Source organism: Sciurus vulgaris, assembly GCF_902686455.1.
Source record: "Sciurus vulgaris genome assembly, chromosome: 3".
NCBI lineage: Eukaryota > Metazoa > Chordata > Mammalia > Rodentia > Sciuridae > Sciurus > Sciurus vulgaris.
This window is the reverse complement of record NC_136463.1, coordinates 27,716,114-27,730,331: the sequence shown is the minus strand read 5'-3', so window position 1 is coordinate 27,730,331 and position 14,218 is coordinate 27,716,114. Positions and strand designations below refer to the sequence as shown.

The 14,218-nt window shown below is 50.1% G+C and overlaps 2 long non-coding RNA genes across 3 annotated transcripts in view; one reads left to right on the top strand and one right to left on the bottom strand.

Moving 5' to 3' along the window:
• The window catches only part of LOC306656646, a 36,550-nt gene extending 34,478 nt beyond the window's left edge, over window positions 1–2,072 (top strand). For both annotated transcript variants that reach the window (XR_013762598.1, XR_013762599.1), the window contains exon 3: window positions 1,499–2,072. This is a non-coding gene — a long non-coding RNA (uncharacterized lncRNA). The remainder of the gene's footprint in view (window positions 1–1,498) is intronic.
• A 3,277-nt stretch (window positions 2,073–5,349) lies between these two features.
• On the bottom strand, window positions 5,350–9,259 carry LOC306656647. The gene is made up of 3 exons (XR_013762600.1): window positions 9,177–9,259; window positions 8,861–9,009; window positions 5,350–5,764 (listed from the first exon to the last, which is right to left on the bottom strand). It is a non-coding gene; the product is annotated as an uncharacterized lncRNA (long non-coding RNA).
• Window positions 9,260–14,218: the final 4,959 nt, after the last annotated feature.

The following is a 14,218-nucleotide window of genomic DNA, read 5'->3' as shown; positions in this document are numbered from 1 at the left end:
GCCTTGAACTTGCAATCCTCCTGCCTCAGCCTCCGGAGCCACAGGGATTACAGGTATGCGCCACCTTGCTGGGCTTTGGGGAGTGTAGCTAAAAAACCAAAACAGAACAAAACAAAAGAAACTAGAAGGTTAAAATGCCTCAGCACTGGATGGATTCCCGACTGGCAAAGAGTCCACAGTCCCCAGACAAGTGTTCCTCGTTCAAATAGGTATTTGCGAAGTAAACTGAGGAAGAAAACTGCTGCAAAGTGGAAATTCAGGAGCCAGTCAGGAGACAACCTCCCGGCACGGATTTGCCCCAGCGCCCCCTGCTGGACAGCGGGAGCCAACCCGCAGGCTCCGCGCCAGACGAGGAGCCCTCCTGTCTCCCCGGGGGGCTTGAAAAAGGCACAGAGTGGAGCAGAAGACCCAACCCTGGGCAATCTCCCCCATAATGACCCAGTGCCCAGTGCTGCATCTCTCCCCGCAGCCCCCGGGCTCTGCCTGCCGCTGTGTGAGACCCCAGGCCGGGTCGACGTGTGTCTGGGGCTGCAGCGCCTCCCCCTGAGCACCGGCCTTGCTCCGGGTTGTATTTTTGCAGCAGCCAGGGGGCGAATCCGTGCCCTGCCCTGGAGACTCACGGCTTTCCGTTCTTTCCAAAGCAAAGATGGAAATGTGGCATATCCGCACAGTGGAATACGGTTGAGCCATAAAAAGGAACGCGGTCCTGACACTTGCTGGAACACGGATGCGCCCTGAAAACATTATGCTAAGTGAAAGAAGCCCGTCCCAAAAGCCCAGGTATTGTTTGGTTCCATTTATGTGAAATGGTGGGAACGGGTAAATCCACACAGACAGGAACCAGATGAGGATCGTTGGGGGCTGGAGGGAGGAACGAATTGGAAATGATTGTTAATGTGAACAGCCCCCTCCCCCCCTCCTCCGTGAAAAGAATGTTCTGGACCTCGAGAGTGGTGATGGTTGTACCCCTTTGTGATCAGTTCCTGCACTTGACCCAGCTGCTCCAGGCTCCTCCATCCCTGACTCCAGCAGTCAGAGCCTCCCCAGCTCTAGACCAACCCCAGGGCCCCTCAGGCTCTTCCCCTCTTCCCTCGTCCCAGGGATCTGCTCCAGCATGATGGATGTGACCAGGGCTCTCTGTGAGAGCTGTCACCCCCGCTGGTCAGGTTGCCCTGCCTCTCCTCATGGTTACAACGCGGCTTAGCAGTTCCAGCCTCCTACAGAGATCCCTTACATGGAGAAGGAAGGTAGGGTGTTTTCCCAGCAGCTCTTTCTAGAAGGGCAAGCCTTTCTCAGGGGCTCCCCCTGCAGGCTTCCCCTCAGGTTCTGTCCCTCAGCCCATCACTGCCTAGAGGAGACACCAATGCTTCCCTGCCCTCTGCCTGGAGAAGCTCGCAGAGCCCTGGGCCACCGGCACCAGAACCGACTCCTTTTTCCAGAGAGAAGGTGGAGATGAATTTTCTTTTCTTTTTTTTTTCTTTTTTTTTTTTTTTTTTAGGGGAACAACAGGTCTCGGTTTTCCCTCAAACCTGCATTTTTACACACCCATCTACTTTCCCTCTCCAAATTGAACTGATCGGCTATAAGAACATTTTTGTTGGATGTCCTAAGTACACCCAGCTAGCATCTCTCCTGGGCATCTGTGCAGACCCACCGGTCCTCCAGCGAGCAAGGCATGGCCCTGGCCAGGCTGGCACGTCCATTCTGAACGTCACATGTGCACTTGCTCTGTCACGTCTCCCTCTTCAGTACCACTCTGCTGAGACGTGCTTCTTGGCTTTGTCCTCAAGTGCTCTTCAGCACAGCCCCACTCCAAATCCCGAGTCTCACTGTCCTTGATCTTGGAAGGGAGATATGCCACTTTCCTTATTCAATAAACGGCTTTGCTGTTGGTTGGGGAGAAACACTCAGGGAGCCCAGGATATGCGAAACAGGACTGAATTTCTAGTTCAAGTCACATCTTTTCACCTCTGCAGTGGTGAATTGTTTAGCAATCTGTTTTATCCATCTCTCTGTCATCTATCTACTTACCTGCCCATCCATCTATCCATTCATAATGAATTTTACTCACATAAAGGGAATAAATTTTCAAGACTCATTTACTTGGGAATGAAAAAGGAATACATTCCCCAAAGGAATATTGAGGCACCCTTGTCCAAAGGAGGTCTGCATTGCAGACGTTAGCACAATTTCAAGGGCCCCTGGAGCTGGCTCCTGCTAATTCCTAAGCCTCCTTCTCTAGCCCTCACCCCTGCAACACAACTCCAAGCCATCCCGGACAGCTTTCAGTCCCTGCCAATCCCTCCCCCCCCCCAAGCCTGGTGTTTGGTTGTCTTACTCTCCTGTCAGCTCATTCCTGTTCATCTATTGGGTCTTGGTTCAGAGGCCGTTTCCAGAAAGTCTTCCATGGTCCTCCATTGGCATTACGCAGTCCACCTAGGAGCACCCATATACATTTCTATTTTATCTAACAAACGTTTGGTGATCCCCTCATTTGGTGATACCCTGCGTTACCCTGTCTGTATTTCCCACTAGATCATAAACCCTATAGGGACCAGTATCATGTGTCCTCCTCCATCAAAAAAATCTACATGAAAGTCAGACATGGTGGTGCATGCCTATAATCCCAGCAAGCTGGGAAGCTGAGGCAGGTTTGAGGCCAGTCTGGGCAACTTAGCCAGACACTGTCCCAAAATCAAAAGTATAAAAAAGGACTGGGGATGTAGATTATGAGTTAAGCATCCCTGGGTTCAATCCCCTGTACCAAAAATCAAAACAAAACAAAAAAACTCTCGACAAGGTATGTGATAGCACATGCCTATAATCCCAGTGACTCGGGAGGCTGAGGCAGGAGGATCCCAAGAAATTGAAGACCAACCTGGGCAACTTAGTGAGACCCTGTCTCAAAAATAAAATTTTAAGACTAAATGTAGTTCAGTGATAGAGCGCCCGGGGGTTTAGTCTTCAGTACTAAAAGGAAAACAAAAAACCTATGTGACATTTAACAGTACATGTGGCATAGTACATACTCCAAAAAATTAACCCCCTCTTTTTTTGATATCAGTGGGGTGCTTGCCCACTGAGCCATAGTGCCCAGCTCTAAAATTAACCATTTTAAAGTGAAAATTTCCTTGGCATTTAGTCACAACCTTTTGCAATGGCCATCTCTATGTGGTTCTAGATTCACCACCCCAAAAGGAAACCCTGTTTCCATTAAGCTGTGACTCCCCATCCTCCTCTGCTCAGCGTCTGGCAGCCTCCAATCTGCTATGAAACAATTTTTAAACAAATGGAAGCAGTTTGTTTTTGAATTGGACAAGCCAAGTAATTTACTTCAGGACAGGAGATTTACTCAAGGGCATGCCGTGTCACATCTGTGACGGGGACCTCTTTTCTATTGCCAACGGCACTTGCCTATGGGTTGAGGCCCCAGGCACACTGGCCTTTCCTGTCTAGGAAGAGGAGTCATCTCAAAAATTTACAGTCTGGCCAGGTGTGGTCATGCACGCCTGTCATCCCAGTGGCTCGGGAGGCTGAGTCAGGAGGATCACATGGTGGCACATGCCTATAATCCCAGCAAGTTGGGAGACTGAGGTAGGTTTGAGGCCAGTCCGGGCAACTTAGCCAGACACTGTCCCAAAATCAAAAGTATAAAAAAGGACTGGGGATGTAGCCAGCCTCAACAACTTTGTGAGAACCTGACTCAGAATTAAAATAATAATAATAATAATGTCTGGGGCTGTGGTTCAGTGGTTAAGCACCCCTGAATTCAATCCCCAGTACAAAAGTAAATAAATCAAGGTCTGCTGGTCTTGGTGCACACCTGTAATCCCAACATTTAGGAGGCTGAGGCAGGAGAGATCCCAAGTTTGAAACCAGCCTGGGCAATTTAGCAAGACTCTGTCTCAATATTAAAAGAAAAATTAAAAAGATTGGTGATTAGCTCAGTAGGAAAGCAACCTGGTACCAGAAAAAAAAAAAAAAAAATTCTTTTTTTCAGGGTCTCTCCTCCAAGTCTTCTGTCGGGGCCTGCAGTTCTGGTCTGGTTTTCTTGGAGAACTGAGCCTTAAACACCTTCCAGGGAAAGCTGTGACTCTCCAGGGGAAACTTACAAAGGGGGCTGGCGGGCTGAGACAGGGGGTGCAGATGGGAGGGGGCAGGCCAGGGATAGGGGTCAGAGAGGGCTTCGCTCACAACTTGATGGACATCCAGAACTACGGGCAGGCGCAGAACTCGGGCCTCCTAGCCAGGCCGGCCCTCCCTAAGGTGGAATGAGCCTGGCTCTCATAGCCCCCAAGCAAACGGTGGAGTTCAGCAAGAGGAGGGGGTTCTCCAGGCCGGAAGCAGCGATTCGGGTCGAATGGGTCTGCAGCAAAGAGAGCTGTCTCCCAGGACCCATCTCCCCGGAGCCAAATACAAGGCCCAGGGCCTCGCAACAGCCTGCTTGGGGTGCAGCGGGGGAGTGTATACTGGACATGGGCCTCAGGGCCTTGTACTTGCTTGGCAAGGCTCTGCCCTGGGTCTCACCCCAGACCCTGGCACACCCTCCTCCATGCCCATGTTGCCCTCCCTCCATTTTGATCTTGCCCCTGGTGGCCTGGCTTTCAGTGAACTATAGGGACTTGAAAATGAAGGAGGAGAAGAGAGAGACAGAGGCCCTGGGGAGAGTGGCCCTGCCTTTAACTCCTTCCAGAAGAGGTTGCGGATGGGAAAGAGGCTGCCTAAGGGTGACAAACCAGCCCACCCGCCCATGGCTCTGGGCCCGTCTGAGCCTTCCTCCTGTCATTGCTCCTAGATGGGGCCACCTGTTGCACTGTCCCCAGGGAGAGCAAGCACGAACATAGGCACACCGGCAGGGCACAATTCACTGTAATCTTTCGTAGTATCCTTTAGTGTCTGCCCTGCTTCATTCGCTCACAGTGTCTTTTCAGGGTAACAAGTACAATGTATTCGTTTCCTGTGGCTACTGTAACACATTAGTGCAGGTTTTGTGGTTTTAAATAATAATATATTTATTCTGTTGCAAGTCTGGAGGCTGGAAGTCCAAAATGAGCCTCCCAGGGTACCGGCGGGGCTGTGCCTTGCAGAGGCTCCAGGGGAGTGTGGTGGGTTGAGTCGCAGCCCCTCCGAACACACGTGCGCACCCTAATTCCTGGAACCCCGGGACGGTATTTTCTGAGAGAGAGAGAGAGAGAGAGAGAGAGAGAGAGAGAGAGAGAGAGAGAGAGAGAGAAAGAAAGAAAGAAAGAAAGAAAGAAAGAAAGAAAGAAAGAAAGAAAGAAAGAAAGAAAGAAAGAAAGAAAGAAAGAAAGAAAGAAAGAGGCTTGCGCAGACCAGTGTATGATGAGGTTAAGCACTTAGAGAGTGGGCCCTAAATGCAGTCATATATGTCTTTATAAGTCAGACACACTGAGGGGCTAAGGTAGGCAAATCACAAGTTCAAGGCCAGCCTCTGCAATTTAGCAAGACCCTGTCTCAAAATAAAAAATCAAAAAGTGCTGGGGATGCTGCTCAGTGATTAAGTACCCCTGGGTTCAATCCCTGGTACCCACCCCCAACCCCCAAAACACAGACACATTGAGAAGACAAAGAAATGGACATGCAATTGACCACGGAATCAGATATTGGAACAATGTGGCCATCAACCTGAGACTGTCGAGAGCCCCTGGATGCTGGAGGAGGTAGAGATCAGAGTCTCCCCTGGAGCCTCCAGAGGGGGTGCGATGCCGCTGACGACTTCATTTCAGACGTCTGATCGCCAAACCTGGGAAAGCATACATTTCTGTTGTTTGAAACCGCCAAGTTTGAGGTCATTTGTTACAGGAGCCACAAGAAAGTAACAAGGTGAAGCAGGGTACGGTGGTGCCCACCTGTCAGCCCAGCAACTCAGGAGGCCAAGGCAGGAGGAGAGCAAGTTCAAGGCCAACCTCAGCAATTTAGCGAGGCCCTGAGCAATTTAGCATAGACCCTGTCTCAAAATAAAATAATAAAAAGGGCTGGGGATGTGGGTCAGTGGTTAAGTATCCCTGAGTTAATCCCTGGTACCAAAAAAAAAAAAAAAAAAAAAAAAAATTAGTTTCTTCGCCTTCTCCAGATTCTACAGAAATGGCACCTATGTTTCTTGACTTATGGATCTCTCCTGCATCTTCAAAGCCAGCAGTGAAACATCTTTTCTCCTCTCTGATATTTCGCCTCCCTCTGAGACCCTTGCGATTACTTGGAGCCCACCTGGATAATCCAGGCTGATCCTCCCATCGCAAAATCCTTGACTTAATCCCATCTGCAAAGTCCATCTTGCCACTTAACATATGAACATATCCTAGGATTCCAGGGATGAGGATGGGGACCTGTTGGTGGGGTGGCACATTGTTCTACCGGTAACACTCAGGGACAGGGCATGAGGGGCTTTCTGGTGCTTGTCTCTGGGGATCACCATTAGGATCTGAGAGTCCTCAAAATCTGCCAAAAGATTCAGCAGACTGTTGATGTTCTTCCAGAAACCTCCGCCCTCCCCCCCATCTCCTGCTTTGAATGCAGTGGCAAGGATGCTAAGGGCCTTTACACCTCACCGCTGCTCTCCTGCAGCCCTGGAACCCCCAGCCCTAAAGAGCACCCCCTCCTCCCTCAGCGACCTCCCTTCCATTCTCCCCTACCCCCACCCTCACCACCACACTCTGCCTCGCCCCCCACTCCAACCATCTTGAAGGCTCTGCAGACCTTGAGCCTCCTGCCTTTCAGGGTCATGGCCAAGCTCCCACAATGCTCACCAAGAACCCGTCCTGGGTAGTACTCCCTGGGTGGAAAAGTGCCTGGAATAATCCAGGATGGAACCAATGGACATGGCTCTCTGTGATGGGCTGACAGATCTGGCTCCATGAGAATGTTATAGGCCAGACCACAGGGGAAATGACTAAACAGACTCCTTTTGCTCTGAGACTCCATGTTATGTAGGAAATAAGCTTCTCCCACGGGAACACCCCACCTCTGTAGCCATCCTCAGTTACTTAGTGTGACATGTTTAACAATACAGAATGACAATTCCTATGTAAAGAAAAATTGCTCTCTTTTGATCTCTATTGCTCTTAACCAATGTACCATGTGAAGGTGATCGTGTGGATGTTAGCAACCATTCTTTAGTTTGTACCTAGGTAAGGGTCAGTTTGACCCACTTCCCCCTCTGTTGATGATCTCATGATGTTAGTTTATAATTTCAAATCATAGCAATAGACACTTATGATTAATGTGATTTTTGGTATAAGAACCCCTACAACCCTGTGGTCGGGGCTGTTCTCCCAATAGCCATTTTTTGGGGCATTGTGTGAGATAGTCAGCCAGCCGGCTTAATAGACTCTCAAATTTGGACTTCTCAGTGGTGATCGGTCTGTTCTTAAGTTGCACCCCATAACACCTCATTATCTCAGGCCTCAGCCCTCTGAGGTCAACAGACTCGGTGTGGAGTTGGATATGAAATATTCCTCAAAGACTCACATGTGGAAGACTCGTCCCCAGTGAAGCAAGGTAGAGATGGGCCTTTTAGGAAAGGATCGGATCCTTAGGGCTCATTGGAGGATGAATCCATTTGTTGGATGAATAATTTTTGGGGGCAGTGGTACTGGGGATTGAACCCAGGGGTGCTTTATCACTGAGCCACACCCACCCCCAGTCCCCCCCCCTTTTTTTTAAAACATTGTTTTCAGTTGTAGATGGACACAATACCTTTATTTTTGATTTACTTATTTTTTATGTGTTGTTGAGGATTGAACCCAGTGCAACAGGCGTGCAAGGCAAGCACTCTACCACTGAGCCACAACCCCTGCCCACTCCAATCCCCTTTTTATTTTTTGAGAAAGGATCTGGCTAAGTTGCCCAGGCTGGCCTTGAACTTGCGATCCTCAAGTCACCAAGTCAGGGCCCCCAGTCACCAGGGTGACAGGCCTATACCACTGCATCCAGCCTGGATTCAGAATTCGAATGGACCACTGGAAGGTGGCAAAACTGCAGGCAGATGGGGCGTGGTCAGAGGAAGTGGTCACTGCCAGCACACGTGGGGAACTATGTCTTGCCTCTGGTCTCTCTCCTATCTCCCCATTCTTTCCTCTCTCTTCTCTGTCCTCTGTCCTCTCTCTGTCCAGCCGATGTGAGCCGAGCAGCTTTGCTTTGTCATGCCCTTCTGCCATGAGGTCTCCATCAGCCGATCATGGACTGAAACCTCTGAAACCCTGAGCCCACTTCTTCAGGCTAGCTAGACCTGAACCGGCTCTCACCTGCTCTCCAGGGAAGGCCTGGGCCTGCCAAGCCCTCTTGGGAGTGAATTTCAATTTGTCCAAAGCAATCAAGGCAGCTCCTGTCTCTTGCCAAATGATTGGCTAGGCAAGGGCAGGGGAAGCAATTTCAGCCAATGAAAGGTGAGGGGGAGGTCGTTTGCATCTTTAAAAGGACAGGAAAGGCAAGGAAGTTGTACCATTACCTCTGGGCCCAATGTCTTCTTCCTGGAACAACAGAACCTGCTTCTGAGCCAAGAGGAGCCAGTGAGAGCCAGGCCGCAGGCAGAGGGGCCTAGGAAGCACCAGTAACCTCCCTCCAGGGTTCTCCATGAGTGTCCTCATTTAAGCAGGCTTTCCACCATTTCCATGGCAGACCTCTCAAAGATGTGCCTTTGTGCCGAGGGAGCACACCTGTAATCCCAGCAGCTTGGGAGGCTGAGGCAGGAGGACCACAAGTTCAAAGCCAACCTCAGCAATTTGGTGAGGCCCTAAGCAATTTAGCGAGACCCTGTTTCAAAATTAAAAATATAAAAAGGGCGGGGGATGTGGTTCAGTGGTAAGCGACCTGAGTTCAATCCCTCCCCAAAAAAGCATACCTTTCTTCAGGTGCACTGCTCCCCACCTGTGACCCTCAGGACCCTCTGTTGACTGGCACCTTTGCACAGCTGCTGTTCTGCACATTCTTCAAAGCCTCCCCCACCCCGGTCCTTGCAGGTGCAGGCATCATGGGAACACTTTGTTCAACCTGACAGGAAGGAAGCCTCCGTGAAGCTCCACAGAACAGAACCACCGGGTCTGTACACTGGGTGTGAAGTGGTTAAACCAGGTGTGCAGGGTGGGTGAGGAAGGAGGATGAACATGGAGCAGGTGGCTCCCTGCACAACGGGGAGAGGTGTTTAGTTGTCACTCAACTGGAAAGTTGTTCTCTTCCTGCCCTATGTCAGGGTGGTCTACATGGCCCCTCCTGCGGCTGGGAGTGGTACAGAGGCAAGCTGAGCAACAGCAGGCTGGGCAAGAGACGGGGACGGGGGTGAGGAAGAGCAGCCCCCAGAGTATCCGAGGTGCACCAGACGGCGCTGTGCCCGACGAAGCCTGCATTGCGAGGCACTGAAGCCAGGAGGCCGAGAACCGTCCACTACACTCTTCCTGCTCCAGGTAGACCAGCTGAGAACAGAGAAGAAGGTCTGTGGATAACAGAGCCAGGGTAACCAAGGACAAAGGGAACCCAAAGGCCAGGCTCCCATGCTGAGGCAGGGATGGTCCTTTCTGGGGACAGGTTTGCAGTTGAGAGCCAGCTGCTTTCCTGGTTACTAGCAATTGTGTAACTATTACAGCCTTTGTTCAGGATCTTAAAGTCACCAAGTGCCCCAAGCAAGACTCATCAGTTATCTTTGACCACCCTCTTTCCCTCTCTCACCTTCTGAGTAGTCAGCAACTCCTCTCAAGTCTGCCTAGGAAACACACACACACACACACACACACACACACACACACACAAATATATGAATACACACAAATGCATAGGCACTCAAACACAAACACACACTTACACATAGTATGCACATAGATACATGCACAAAACACCCACATGTATACACAAACATATGTAAACACACAGGTGTACACACATGGACACTTAAACAAATACACATATGCAAAAGCACATGAAGATAAATGCATGCAAAAACACAAACATGTATGCATATGCACACACACACCTCTTAGATATACACACTGTAATCACCTGAGGGAAACTGAAGCAGAAATCTAAATCTTAGTCTGTTTCTGCTGCTATCATCAAAACAGAACAAAACAAAAGAGAGTGGACAATTGATAAAGAGGAGAAATTTTTCTGAGCATAGTGGCACACACCTAAAATCCCAGTGACTCAGGAGGCTGAGCCAGGAGGATTGCAAGTTGGAAGCCAGCCTCAGCAACTTAGTGAGGCCCCGTCTCTAAAGAAATAAGTAAATAGATAGATAAATAGGGCTGTAGATATAACTCAGTGATAAAGCATCCCTGGGTTCAATCTCCTGTACTGGGAGGGGGGGGGGGGGATAAGAGACAGAGAGAGTGAAAGAGAGAGAGGTTTTATTTCTCACTGTTCTGGAGGCCAGGAAGTCCACCTTCGCATCAGGGGTGGTGTTAGGCAAGAGCTGCTCTCGGCTCTCAAGATGGCACCTCGGTTCTGTGCTCTCTGGAAGGGAGGAGCATGGTCTCTCATGGCGGAGGGACTGAAGAACGAAAGAGAGCTCCCTTCAACCTGGAGGCCTTTCACGAGGTGTTAACCTTATTCCTGAGTGTGGAACCCTTTGGCCTCACCCCTGCCAGGTCATGCCTCTTAATGCTGTCCCACTGGGGATTATGTTTCAACATGAACTCTGAAAGGGACATTGCTGTTCAAACTGGAGCAAAATCTTTCTTTTCAAAGCCCTGAAGCTGCTCCTGCACCACACAGCAAACCCCACACAGGCTCTGGACAGCCTGGTACCTCCACTTTCCGTTCGAAGCCACCGGCTGTGACTCACCTCCCAGGTTTCTAAATGTCCATTTGTCCTGCCCTTAGTAGCCTTGTCCTGCTGGAACCTGACGGCCTCATCCCTCCAGCAGCCCCTTTCTCTTCCCCCACAACTCAGTCTGTGGCTCTGGCTCCAAAGGCCTTTGGTTCCTGGAGAGACATGAGTCTGGACGCTTGTGGCCCCAGTTACACTCACCTCTCACCCTGTGCAGGATTTTGGCTTCTTGGGGAACCTGCCAGTGTCGCTTGACTGAGAAAAGGGGACCCAGTGAACCTAAAGAACAGTGCTGAGTCTCGCCCCATGCCAACACAGGGAAGGTAGCCCCAGGCGGAACGTCTCCAGGCCCCCTCCACACGGGCTCTCGTCACCCACCCTAGCCTCTCTGGACATGAGAAGCAGTGGATTCCGCAAAGGTGAGGTCCGCCCGCCAGCACCTAAGGGAGAAGGTCCCATGCTTCAGATGCTGGAGAGTCCCCAGGTCCTTCACGGGTCCCCAGCTCTGCCCAGCGACCAGCATATCCTCTAGGCTTCAGAACCAGGGGTGCACTGGATGCGGGGAGCAAGAATGGGAAAGCAGTGGGATTGGTGGCATGTGGCCGGAAGGAGCCCAGGGAGGGCCCTCCAGGTTACCAAGGGACTGGAGGTTTAGATGTGGCTGGAAGAGACCTCACCAGCCCCGGTGGGACAGGATGGCCCCTCTTGTGCACAGAATGGTTGCTGTGCCAGAATGCCAAAGGGATCTTCCCAAGGTCCACACGGGGACCTCTCAGGAACCAAGTCAAGCCCAGACTGACCCCTGTCTGAGGCTCCCAGGATGTGCTTTACTTTTTCTTTTTGTGGTGCTGGGGATCAAGCCCAGGGCCTCATGCATGCTAGTCAACACTCTATCCCCAGGCCTCCAGGGTGCTTTTGAAAGTCAAAGCCTAGCACAGTAAGCTGGGCTGGCTGTGGTGGTGCACATCTGTAATGCCAACAACTCAGGAGGCCGAGCAGGAGGATCTCAAGGTCCCGGCCAGCCTCGGCAATTCAGCGAGGCCCTGTCTCAAAATGAAAAATAAAAAGGACTGGGGACGTGGCTCAGTGGTTAGGCATCCCTGGGGTCACTCCCTGGTCCCAAAAATAAAGTATAAAGGTCTGGGAATGTAGCACATTGAAAAAAACTCAGTGATAAATTAGTCATTTGGTGCACACACACGAAACAAAATATTTTATTTCTCTGCCCAGAGAAGCATAATAAGTGATGTAGCTTTGAGGGAGGCAGAATGCCCAAAGTTTACTAATTTTGCATTTGTCGTAAGTATCATACTAATTATGGTTTAATGATAACTGTGTGTCACTGTGTATTCTGTGGATGCTGTAACAAATCACCATAACTGAGTGGCTCAAAACCACAGACATTTATTCTCTTACAGTTCTGGAGGCCAGAAGTGTGAAACTCATTTTTACTGGGCTGGGGCTCCTGGGAGAATCCATTGCCGGCCTCTTCTAGCTTCTATGGGTTCCTGGCTCCCCAGCAGTATCACTCCGACCTCTGCCCAGGTGGCCTCTTCCAGGATAGCACCTCCAGAGGCCTCCTTCTTAGCAGAACATTTGTGGTGGCATTTAGGACCCACCAGATAATGCAGGACAATCTCCTCTTCTGAAAACCCTTCACTTGATCATGTCTTTCGCCATCTCAGGCAACATTTACAGGTCCCAGGAGCTAAGGCAAGTTCTTTGGAGGTCATTATTCTGCCTCTCCCACTCTGGTAATCTGTAGACTTAATTCTGTTCATTCATTCATTTATCTGTGGCACGGGACCGAATGCAGGGGCACTTTACCATTGAGCTACATCCCCACCCCTTTTTATGCTTTTTTATTTTCAGACAGGGTCTTGCTAAGTTGCCAAAGCTGACCTCAAACCCGTGATCCTCCTGCCTCAGCCTCCTGAGCTGCACCACCACACCCGGCTATAGACTTAACTCTCTTTAAAAAAGGAAAACCGTGCTACCCACAGGTAGTTATGGGACATGTGTTGTTATCATGCACCACAGGTACCATGCTGTAGCAATAAGGAACACTTTCCCAGATGTGTGGGGTCCCCCTTTCTGTCCTGCCAATGCCTCTCTGCTTCTGGGTGGACAACCTTGTTGAGAGGGGACATCACATCTCCACTGGAAGCCTCTTGTAAATCTGAGGGCTCGGCCAAATGGCCTCCAGCAGACCCACACACTCCTCCGCACAGGGCTGGTGGTCCATGGGTCGGGGCGCCTCACCCTCCCAGGCAGGGACTCCTTCTGAGGTCCTCCCCTGCCCTCACCTGGGTCTTGATGCTTCAGCCCCACGTGTGCACTTGAAGGAGGCCTCATTTTCTTGTTATTACTGGGGTACAAGACACATAAATGTTACCATTTTAATTAACCATTTTAAAGTCTATAATTCAGTGGCATCAGGTACAATCACATTACCATTCTCTAGGTCCAGAACTTTTCATCATCTAAAGGGAAAGCCCCTACCCAGTCACTCCTGTCCCCCTCCCCCAGCTCCTGGCCGACACGTCTCTTTTCTCTGGATTTGCCTGAGAAAATTTCTATGGATTTCTATGGATTTGCCTGTTCTGGACATTTCACATAAAGGGAATTAAATAACACAGGCCTTTGGGGCCTGACTTTTTTTTACCTAGCATCATGTTTTGTTTTGCTTTTTTTTAAAAAATATTTTTATTAGTTGTTGATGAACCTTTATTTATTTATTTGTATGTGGTGCTGGGAATCGAACTCAGAGCCTCACACATGCTAGGCAAGTGCTCTACCACTGAGCCACCACCCCAGCCCTAGCATCATGCTTTTGAAGTTCTTCCACGTTGGAGTGGGTGTAGGTGCTTGGTGCCTTTTTCTAGTGAATGACATTCTACATTACGTTTCTCCATCCATCAATTAATGGATGCTTCTGTTGTTTTCTACTTTGGTTGTTTCTTACTGGAGTCCGTAGCCCCACTTCCAGACCCAACACATGTCACCCAAGTGGTACAGTAGTGCGGTGCTGGCCCATGAACTTCCATGCCAAATCAAACAGTGCTTGACCTTAATTCAATAGAGATAAATTTGGCAATAAGAATCTGGGTTTCAACGGGGTGCAGTGGTGCACACCTGTAATCCCAGCCCCTCGGGAGGCTGAGGCAGGAGGATGGCAAGTTCAAAGCCAGCCTCGGCAACAGTAAGGCGCTAAGCAACTCAGGGAGACCCTGTCTCTAAATAAAACACAAAATAGGGCTGGGGATGTGGATCAGTGGTCGAGTGCCCCTGAGTTCAAGCCCCAGTACCAAAATAATAGTAATAATAAGCTGGGTTTCTTAGCAAGGTATGCAATTTCTCCTGCCCAGTTTCTCCTTCAGAGGATACCGCGTTGGTGGGGGCTGCTGCTCCAACACTATGATCCTAGCATCCCAATTCAGA